Source organism: Polyergus mexicanus, unplaced genomic scaffold, assembly GCF_030449975.1.
Source record: "Polyergus mexicanus isolate NDT 795.1 unplaced genomic scaffold, iyPolMexi1.0 SCAF_3, whole genome shotgun sequence".
Taxonomy (NCBI): Eukaryota; Metazoa; Arthropoda; class Insecta; order Hymenoptera; family Formicidae; genus Polyergus; species Polyergus mexicanus.
In genome coordinates, this window is record NW_027223323.1 from 1,065,011 (window position 1) to 1,076,590 (window position 11,580).

The 11,580-nt window shown below is 33.1% G+C and overlaps 1 long non-coding RNA gene across 1 annotated transcript; it reads right to left on the reverse strand.

Annotated features, from left to right (window-relative positions):
* Positions 1–9,780: 9,780 nt before the first annotated feature.
* On the reverse strand, positions 9,781–11,356 carry LOC138932007 (uncharacterized). The gene is made up of 3 exons (XR_011446718.1): positions 10,705–11,356; positions 10,269–10,347; positions 9,781–9,981 (listed from the first exon to the last, which is right to left on the reverse strand). It is a non-coding gene; the product is annotated as an uncharacterized lncRNA (long non-coding RNA).
* Between the last annotated feature and the right edge of the window lie 224 nt (positions 11,357–11,580).

An 11,580-nucleotide genomic window follows, 5' to 3' on the forward strand; every position in this document is an offset into this window, starting at 1 on the left:
TTTGTAAAGATTTCTTGAAATAAAACACAATTTCTATCGATCTATATTCATATTATTCACAATTTCTATCTTTTTCGTTAGATCTGCGGTAATAAATTGATTGATCTTTTTTATGTTCACTTAACGGATTCGCGGATTTGCAACATGACACTGCCATTCTCTCCGTTTCTATTACACCGATCTGCATTTGCGCGCTATCTAAAACAACCGTAGCAACGACTGCCAAGTATTTCGCGGGTTTAAAAAGAACGAAGCCTAATTTCTCACTATTGATCTTTATACGCTTCATTCACCTAAGCGTTCACGAAACTATGGTACTCTATTTGCCCTCTTAACTGACGTAAAGATACATATCGTGCGACAATTGCTGATTAGTATAAACCGTAAACAGGGTTGGCGCCTGTCAGGCGTTTCGTTAACCTCCGACCTTTATGCTGCAATTAATAACAAGCTACTGGCTGTCATCCGTTTTGAAAAGTTACGCGTATAAGACAGACGGTTGTCGGTCTTAGGATCGATAGACGGATGCAACGGATCCTCACGTATACACCTCGTGCAACTTGAAACGAGAGACCAAGTTCGTTTGGGAATATATAGCGAGATGTATTCTAAAATTAATTCGACGCTTCCAACGTGAATCTTGGAATATGCGACACGATGCTAAACGGAATCTCGAGGAGTGCTTCAAGTTGTCGAACATTTTTGAGACTATTTTCTTCAGGCATTGAAAACTTTCTCGGCTTGATTTTCATTTTTCAGATAGATGCAAAAAACAATAAATACACGCAGATAGAGACAAAACAAACTTGAACTTCTAATATTATAATAAACTCCTAAAATTTAATTGACTCGTATTTTTATCGTTCTGATACTGGTTCTACAATTTTTACTAAATCGTTATACTCCGATTTCAATCTTCATTCATTGAAGAAGAAAAAGATAATTATATTTTGATTAATTATACTTTCATGTTGCTTTTATCCAATGTTCAACTCAATTTTCTCTTATAGAGTTAAGTAATGTATATGATATAAATTATTAATACTTTTTTGAGAAATGAGTAACTTGGAAAGCAACGATGATTGATTATTTGGGAACAACATGAAAGAAGCTAATTCAATCGTAAATGAAAAATATGTTCCTCATTTTCTTCCCGGAAAATAGGGGTTTTTGAAGAGGAACGTAAATTCTTGTTCAACCACAACCTGAGCCTAATTGAATATATGTTGGCACTGAGACAGCCTACCAACGCAACCTCGCCTAAAAATCATTATAGGAGAAAATTCATCGGAGATTACTCAGGACAGACTCGGGCTGCTAGACGCAAAAGGCCCTGTGAGCTATTTCCACGTTCCCTAGCCGGTCTACGCGGCACGGGGCAAGACGATAAAGCAAGTATTTGGCACATCGATCGACGGTTTAACGTATCGGCTGCCAAAAAATACATCGCCGATCTCGCCGTGTATAAGGTAACGTTGCATCGCGTCAAAATAATGTTCTCGTCGGTCACGCCTCGTGTGAGTGCTCGATCTGTCTCTTCCTAGCATGAAAAACCGCGCGGGTGGCTCGTCAAATTTACCGATCTCGGCCCGAGACCGATTCCTGGCAGTGACGTCGAGATGGTGCTGAAATCGATTCGATATATTCGAGTATAATGTCGAGATTGTCGCTAGACTTATGTAATACTTGCGCAAGCCTCAAGACCCGTTTGTTCATTGATCGATAGACCAGAGACGCTAGATAGTAGACTATTCGCAACATAATAGGACATTTACAGATTGATAAATTTCGATTTCATTTGTAATATATAAAAATTTGGAGGAAAGTATCTTAAATGATACAGCTTTTTACGATTGCAACGAGTAACGTTTCACGAACAATCTTCATTGTAATCAAATAAGTCGTAGTCGGTTTCAGTCTTTTTTCCAATCTCGAATCCAACACGAGATCCTACAGAACCGCGGCTTGATCGGTCTAATCGAAAATTTAAATCTCCTAGCGGGGATTCACCGGAAGCGAGAAGCCGTAATGGTGCGCATTGTCAGTCGTAGCTGAAACTCCCTGTAATCCGGATAACCGTCGTGCGGTGCGCGTTACAGCACGGAGAGAGTATTGACCGTCCCAGCGGGCACAGTGGAAATTTCCACTGCCCTACCCCAAGACTCACGGTAACCGCCGATCTACACATACTTTCCGGCTTGTACGATCGTGTGCGTATGGCTGCGCCCTAACGTCTGCCGACGAATGTAAAGGCTGTCTCTGTGGCGACGATCTTTTTTTTATCCGTCCGCTAGGCAGCGGTTGGCAATCTTTGAAAATTACGTTTCAACGAGTCACTCCGTGATCTCTGCCTATCGATCCGGCTGTATCATTTCGTTGGGTGTTACACCGGCGATAGAGAGTATTTCGAATGTTTTGGAACACGTACATCCGATAAGAAATCCCAGCTGGTTGCCAACCGATAATGCTACCGCGTTGCTTTGATTACATTGGCTGTTATTGATTTTTTCTTGACGTTTTCCAATCTTTTTTCTGACGAACGAAGAAATTAGCGCCAAAATCGTTCAATTTACGTAACGATACTATCATGTAGATTGAAGAGAAGTATATTGAAGATGATTGGAAGAGATTTAAAGACTCTTAAGATTTTCTGATTGTAGACCTAAAATTTATCACTACATTTGTAAATTTGTAGAATTATATTATTAGAATCGTTAACTAAGCAGAGTAAACTATAATACATATATGATCGATTATCGTATTTTGGACTACTTATCGAACTCGTTCCGTTCGTTTCTGAAATAATTCTGAAATAGCACAATCGAAATTTCGGCATCATCAAAGTTCTTCATTGTTCGCACGAGTACGTTCGGCGAACTCATCGTTGCGTAAACTATGAGAACCACTGTCAGGTATGCGGGAGCCCCGGTACCCGAGAAGGTATTAAAGACGAGGCGGCGGCACCAATTGAATCTGAACGATGGGCTATCTGACCTTGAGAGGAAAACCGATGGAATGCGATACGCAGCATTATCGCCCGCAGCTTTCTTTTTCGGCCGCGATGCGATGGCGACGAATGACGAGGGAACGCGAAGGACAAGCTCGCGAAAGACGGCGACAGAAACGGCATGAAATAGCCTGACTCTCGCGTGTCTATTTTTAACCCGGCGCCGTCCTTCGCTTTTACGTAACAACGTAAAAAGCATAATATACTGCGTCGCGATCTAATCGGATCATCGTAGGCGAATTATCGCTATGTGCTTGTCGCGATATTTTTTGCGACCGCGCGTTAATTATCGCTGCATAGCTTGATGCTGACGCAATATGTATTAATATGTAGGTGATAAGTGCCGATGAGAGATTCCATCGCGCCATTTTGGCGACAGGTCGGATAGTTAATTCGCGACCATCATTTCCGCATAGGCATGGGAAGAACCCATCGTTGCCGATTCGCGCTGGGCCTGTCATCTATCGTGAGATGGTTGGTAGCTGCTTTTTATCTTCGGTCAATAAGAATGGAAAACATGAAGCAACGACTGATCGGAAATAAGAACTGTATTATAGTTTGCAGGAATAGCTAGATTTTTCATATCCTACAGCTGAGAAGTTTAAGAATATTCTTTCAATCTCTCTCGTTATCTTTCATTGATATAAATATTTAGTAAGATGTTATTACCATAGAAAGAAGTGAAATAAAAATCGATAATAATGTATAAATAATTATTTATAATATTTCTAACAAGACAAAACACATTATTGTAATTATATATAATGCAAAGAAATGCTAAAAATGATACAACTATTACTGTTTATTGTTAGATGTACTAATAAAACTAATATCAAATTTTTCTTTTCGTGACGATGCAAACTATAACTATCATTATTTGAATCTTTTGATAAATGATAAAATTTAGTATTTTCATAAAATTCTTTTTGTTGATAAAACAAATTGATTTGATATAATTTACTTTTCCACTAATACTGGATCATTTGAAAAAAATTCATCAGCATTCGGTGCTTCAAAGTAATTAGCTATGCAGCTTAATGAGAAATTAATTGTGTAAAACTTTAAAAAGAAAGATTAAATACCCCATTATATTTTTAAAAGTTTGTTACAACTTGTGCGAGAAGAAATTATTACACGAATAAAAATTTTTATTTAGAAAGAAAGACAATATATACGCTTTTATTTTTATATAATTCTTTCAAGGATAATATTTTCAGAATTTAAATAGAAAGAAATAGATATGCAGTTTTTATCTTCTATTAAATTTATTTTAAATTTTTGAAAATTAAAGATCATTATATTAAGAGAGCGGATTATTTTTTAACATAAAAATATTAGGAAACTATAAAATTGATAATTTTCGTGTCTTATTTTATTATAAATAGAAGAATTAGGAAGGGGAGATACGTATCGCATTATATTATGTACGTGCCAAATTTCAAATTAATTAATTAATTAACTAAATGTTAAATTAAATTATTTAATTTGTAATATATCAATATTTTTTTCCATTTTTTGTCAACTACGGAAAAGTTTTTTTTTTTTATGTCGCAAAGTACAAAGAATCTTTATCGTTCGGAATGTTGAAAGTTTTTCCATCGTTTGGATATTTAGTAAGTGCTGAGTTTGTTGGCAGAGAGATTCACCTTCTTTACCATATTATCGACTGCCTTTGTATGCATCTTTAAAACTTCCCTTCTGCATATCTTAAGTCCGATTTGAAGGCACATTGTATATCGCTCTCCTCGAACGCATTCCGTTCTTTTCGTTCAACCCCTTTACTTCCTTCAACTGTCTTATTCTTCAGCTTTAGTTTGCAAATATCTCGCGCGTATTCCCTGCTTTGCTAAAACTTATCTTCTGAAAATATCGTGAATTGATTTGAAACACTTCATTCTTGAAATTTCTCGAATGTACAAGAACGGAAGTTTTTTCTTTAAAGAAAAGATAAAAGAAATCGAATATACATAACTACTGGCTTTCTCGATAAAATCCGACACTAGTGATTAAAATTAATATTGCTTCTTATATTTTATTACGTATTAATATAGCATAGACAGATAACATCTTTTTACGCAATTTATAGCATGCGTTTGTTACAATTAGTGAGAAAAAGAGAAGAAAAATAGAAAAAGCAGATAATTAAATAATTCTGTATACTCTATATACAATTAAAGTAAGAAATGAGAGTAGCTTTATTAAAAAAAAAAAAAAAAATGATTTTATTTTATGCGATAATTATTACTAATGTATATATATGTGAAAGTATATTATATGTGCATATATTCATAGAAATTTTTATTTAAAAGGAAAAGAACATTTTTATTTTTATTATACACATATTTTTTTATATTCATTATTATATAAAAAATATCTAGCAAAAACAGAATATTACATGAAATAAAATAATATATATAATTTAAAAAAATGTAGCATGAAATATTAAAAAAATAAAAAAATAGGTGAAAATGTTCTACACAAGCTACAAAAAAATTTCAAATAGACTATGTATATTTATTGTATACATTTTATATCTCACATATCGCACAGATTTGATTGCATAAATACATGCGCATATATATTGTAGTATGTGCAGTTACATAGGTTAATTGGTTGAATCCTATTGTACTGGCGTAATCCGTTAATATAGTTATCATTAACGAAAATTATGGTGACGTGATTGTGTATCCGATCAGTCTCATCTTATTGGAGACGGAAGCTAATCCATTACCATAGGGAGGATATACAGCCTCATGGGAAATTAATTTCAACTATGAGCACGTGACCTCTTTGGCTGAAATTATTCGCATTTCGGAAATAGATATTATCTTAATCAAGAAACTATAATAAATAACAAAATTTATTGTTACGAATGTTATGAAAAGCAGATATCGATTATATAAATTATACAAATTGGTTTTATAGAATTGTTATATGTTAGAATATATATATATATATATTAATACAATATTATTCTGCGGATGCTTCAATTAACTTGGGATCATTTTTTTTTTTTAACCAAAATGCGTTGAAATTAATAATATTTTTGTTTTATGATTTTCCATATTGCATTAACAAGTAAAATTTATTCTATTTTAAGTAAACAAAAGTTTAATTAAGAAAATCTTAATATAAGAAATTAAAATATTTATTATTGAAAATAAAATATTATAGGAAAGATAATCATTTTCAGTGATTTATTATGACACTCACAGATGAAGGGAATATTGGCTGGTAATTATAATTATTATATTGAAAGATTTTATTTGATTAACAAAAATTTCAGAACGTCGCATTATAGCTGGTCATATTTCATATCTATAAAATAATTGATTCCCGCGCGATTCGTCGATATCATGAAAATTAACATTGTATACTGACATTGCTGATTATCGTTTGCTTACCGTTATTGGGAAATTAGGTTAATGCAACTGATATTTCAACTACGCTTTGCGCATCGCGCGTGAGACATGAAGTCTGTATGTCTGGGCTTCAGATGCAATTCATTTACAATCAGTCGATAATCCAAACAATCCAGTGAACTGAATATTCTCCATCAAATTATCATCTTTAACTAATTACTTTGTCTGCCCTGACTTGTTTGGGATTCCAAGAGTAACATCTCTCGCGCTGAATAAACCGGTTGTGCACGATGCAATTAGACACGATTGCAATACAAGAGTGAAAGCTACATCAAGGAATGAAGAGATATCAAATGGAATTGTATCTTGTTGCGAGAAAGGAAGCAACTCGATGAACAATTAATATTTGCAAAATTGATTATCTATCAGTATCAAAATTTATTCTATTTTTTTGTTGCATAGATCTATTTTTGAAAAAATCGAGTCTCTCTATATGAGTTTAGAGATTTTTTTAAAGATATATATATATATTTTAAAACTCTGTTTTATATGGTTTACTCTTGGATTAATTAGATTTATGTATATTTATTTATTTATCAAATATTGATTATAGAAATAATTAAAATAGTTTAGTTCTTTCTCTTTCTCGTATGCAACTGTGTGTTGGAGGCAAGTTGAATTATTTATTATCAGTGCTTTGCCGATTCAATGTAATTTATTGTAATTATACATTTATTTTTGTTACTACTAATTGTAAAAGAAAAAAAATCTAATTTTTTGTTAGTAACATTTCACTTCTGACTTACGTCTTTTTTATCCTATTATGCACAATACAACTCTCTTTAGGGCAGGTATTCTTGCTACAAAATTTTCATATATGTCAAGAATTAAAATTACAACGTAGAGAAATTCACAAGAACTTAAACTACATGAAAAACTTGCTCCAACCATCTTGATTTACACAAAAACTTTTGCAGAGTGACGTTTTTATGCGGTGGTCGGCTTTATACACACTTTCAACGCGCACAAGCTGAAATGATTAAACTTTTTTTACTAAGTAACGATATAAATACTTATTCTTAGAAATGATATTATTGCTTTATGATAATTGTAATTTATTTTATATGGAATAATACGAATAGAAATATGATATCAAATTCCAATCTAATTTATAACTTCCATAAACCTTAAGATTCCAATACACATTCAAACGATAGCTGTCAATTATTAGTCACTATAAATAATCAATCATCTACATATATATATATATATATATGCATGTAGTGAAAATTAAAACCACTTACTAATTACTAATGACGCGAATCTAAAGTAACGGCGTAACGGAATTTTCAATCTTGTTGGAGAGGACACCGAGTATCGAAAATACTCGGAATTAACGCCCGTTGATATCTTGGGCGTTATATTGGAAACCGATATTCATGACTCTTCATCCTCGTGTCCTTGCACTTCATCCTGATCCCTTTCGCCCTCATCTACTTGCTTCTGTTTGAAGCGCGGACACGTGCCTTACTCGTTCTACTTGGTTTTCATATCGGGCCATCGGATATTCTCTGCCTACGTCTGAGTTTATTCAAGATCAAAGAGTAGCTTTCAGCGAAATGTGTTTGGAAACTTCAGATGGATTACGCAGTATTTATAGATTAGTCGATACACATACAAATAAATTAATAGGCTATTAGGCGACTAATGCACGGTCAGGCGCTTTGGTTGAATAAATTATCGATAATGGCTTCTACCTAAGTCCGACGCGATGCGTAACGTGATGAGGTTTGTCGAGTTATGTGAGTAGAGTATTCTATTAGAAATGGAATTAAAAGAGAGACACAAGAGAGAATAATTAATCATTGTGCTCTCTCTCTTTCTGAGAATGTTATATATCTATTTTTTTGCTAAAATAATTGTTAAAAATTGAAAATCTTTGAAAATATGAGTCAAAGAATAATAATTATACTAAGTAAAAAATAATGAGAGATTAAATATATCAAAATAAACATTTTAGTTACATGCAGACATTTAGAATACAAAGTCGAGGAATTAAGTTGTACGCGCGAAATCAAATATATTCATCAAATTATAAACTTGTGTATTATATGTGTGTTCATGTCTAACAACAATCCGACAGCACATCAATCAACTCGTATTTATATAACGGCCCATTATCGAATTGTAACGAAATGTAATGCTGTGAATCATCTTCCAATGCACTCTTAAAAAAGACATGTAAATCGCAAGTATCGTTGCCTTTTTTTCCCCGCGATACTGATTTATTATCTCGACGCTGCACTATACACTACTTCATATCACTAAAAGACTCATAAAGCTGAACCGCGCATTCGACAGTTCAAATATTAAATATGTATAATTTTAATTTATCTTATTTTGAAAAAACGGGTAACTAGAGTTAATATCTAAATAATTTTATAAATATATGTGTGTATGTGAAAAAATTAATTAACGTTGTTAATGATTAAAACTTCTTCGAATTCGAAAGAACAAGATTAAAGCTATAGAAAAAAATATAATAATTATATAAAGAAAGTATATTATATATAAAGATATTCTAGTATTGAAAGGAGTAGATTTTTTGGGGGTAGCATCCCACAAGATATAACAGAAACTTTTAATTTTGTTTAACCAATATTGCAAGAGATATTCGATTATTGAAATTTGGGGGAGAAATTTCTCCTAATTGCATGCCCTATTCGCGTGCCTTACTCGCGTGCCTTACTCGTGTGCCCTACTCGCGTATCCTAATAGAATGCAGCGTATATTGCTTCCGTTGGGCCAGGTGGACCTACCTTTCGTTGAGCCTGGCCATATTCATTCTGGCTATATCTAGTCAGAGATATAGCTTCGACCTCTATCAGAGAGCAATGAAGGAGAGAAATTCCTTCCGTTGCCGGCTAATTATTATCGCCGGTGCATGAGTGTAATTTTACGCTCGTTTATGGTCGTAAGACATTACGACCGTTTGTCATGCATCGTTTTAACATAATTTTACTTTAATTTATATAATGCCAAATTATCAATTAAAATTAATTGATTGATTTCTTATATAATAATATAATATTATTTATAATAATATATAATTTATATTAAAATAAATTTAATAAAACATTTATATTTTGTATATTTTAATACATCAATAATTTGGCTTCATATCAATTAAAGCAAAATTTTAATTGATATGATAATATAGATGAATGGGCTATGAAAAATTAGGATAAAATCGGCGCAATATGAAAATAAGTTTTTACTATTTTATACAATTAATAAAATTAGTAGCGCCTTCTTCGTTAAACAAATTAAATAAAATTTATCAATTGAACAAAATATTTTATATTCTTTTCAAATTTTTACTTTAATTTATATCTTAAATTGTACCTGTAATATATTTTAATGGATATTGAAAAAGATCTATTGGAAGTTATTTTATTTAATCTAGCCCATTCATTTTGAGGCAACGAATCTATCTACAATCTACAATCTACATTTGCATCTACAAATCCGTTACCTCAAAATAAAATAAAGTTCATGACTCACCGGCACTGATGCGCAACAGCGGAGTTGTTGGTCTTGAAGCTACGTTGTCTGTAACATACAAATATAAAATCCAAATTATAGCAATATTCAAAATATAATTAATATTTCGTGCGGAATATTATATATCCGCGATGCGTACAATATTAAGAAACTCTATATAAATATAGAATAATTTTATAAATTATAAAAAAACTTTTTTTATATAGAAACTTGTATAGAATATATATAAAAATCTTTTTTTTTAATTTTCTCTCGTTTAATTCATTCAAATAAAGAAACCGAATTAATGCACGTACGCGATTTTTAACAACCAATAATAAATAACAAATACTCACCCTTGGGTTGCTCCGCCGATGCAGGATGCCTTTCCTAGGCCTCCTCCTCCTCTCAGAATATCAGGGTCGTTACGTCGATCTGTAACATACAAATAGAAGATCCAAATTGTAGCGGGGCTCAAAATAATAAATATTTAAAAAAATTTACTGTACGCATTGAATTTTATATTCGATGCATATAATATAATAAACAGATTAATAAAATAATTTTATAAATTTTGAAAAAACATTACTAATAACTCTAATAATTCCGTATAAAAGTTATAATCTAAAATTAGAAACTTTTACAAGATTATAGCTTTCATATAAAAATCTATTTCTTTAATTCTTTTTTGTTTAAATCATACAAATAAAAAATCAAATTACGCGATTAATTACTCAATTTAAATTGCACGCGATTAATAAGTAATTAATATAAAAATAACAGTCTACTTACCATAGGGTTGCTCCACCGGTGCCCGATGCCTCTCCTAGGCCTCCTCCTCCTCTCAGGTTGATTCACACGCGCGATACTTTAAACGGCATTCCCGCACTTTCGAATTTCGGCACGATCGAACCCCGCTTCACGTGAGAATCATACTTCGAGTCGACAAGTCGGGAATTCACCGATTACTTCGAGCAAAGGTTAAGCGGAAGCGGAAGAAGACGAAATCGATTGATGGAATCGACGCGAATGGGGTTCGCTCGACTCTTGGTCCGCGCCTGCTCCCACCGAGGGCCGACTCGTACTTCGTTAGGAACGATTTCATACGAACCACCAAGTCTCTATCGTACAGACTGAGCCGGGTTTATCGTAAGGCTGATAGACGGGTCGAGAACGAAGATACCCACCTCCTAGGTGCTAACAATCTAGATCACTTCGAAAGCGGGAGATCAACTTCTCTAGCGAGCAAAAATCGAACCTAATTAATACAGCCGACTCCTCAAATGCCAAACATGTTAGTATTGCTACAATGTGCTGTTAGACGGTACAAGAGAAGGGACCCATGAACGACGATTCCAAAACAATCGACCGAACTCTAACCGATTCGGGCCGAACCGTTCGTCGGAGCAGAACGTGCCCTCAACAACCGATTCTCGAACCGAAGTTCAAGATTAACCGCGCGAACATGCATCTATACTATGCACGAACATACGTTGCTACGCGGCCGGTATTCACCTCAGCCGCGATACTGAGGCGTTTTAACATTGCGCCTGCATTAATATATTAAATTTATTAATATATAAATATTTATATAATATATAATATTAATATAGTATTAATATTAACTGATATTAATATAAAATTAATTATATTAATAGGTATTAATAT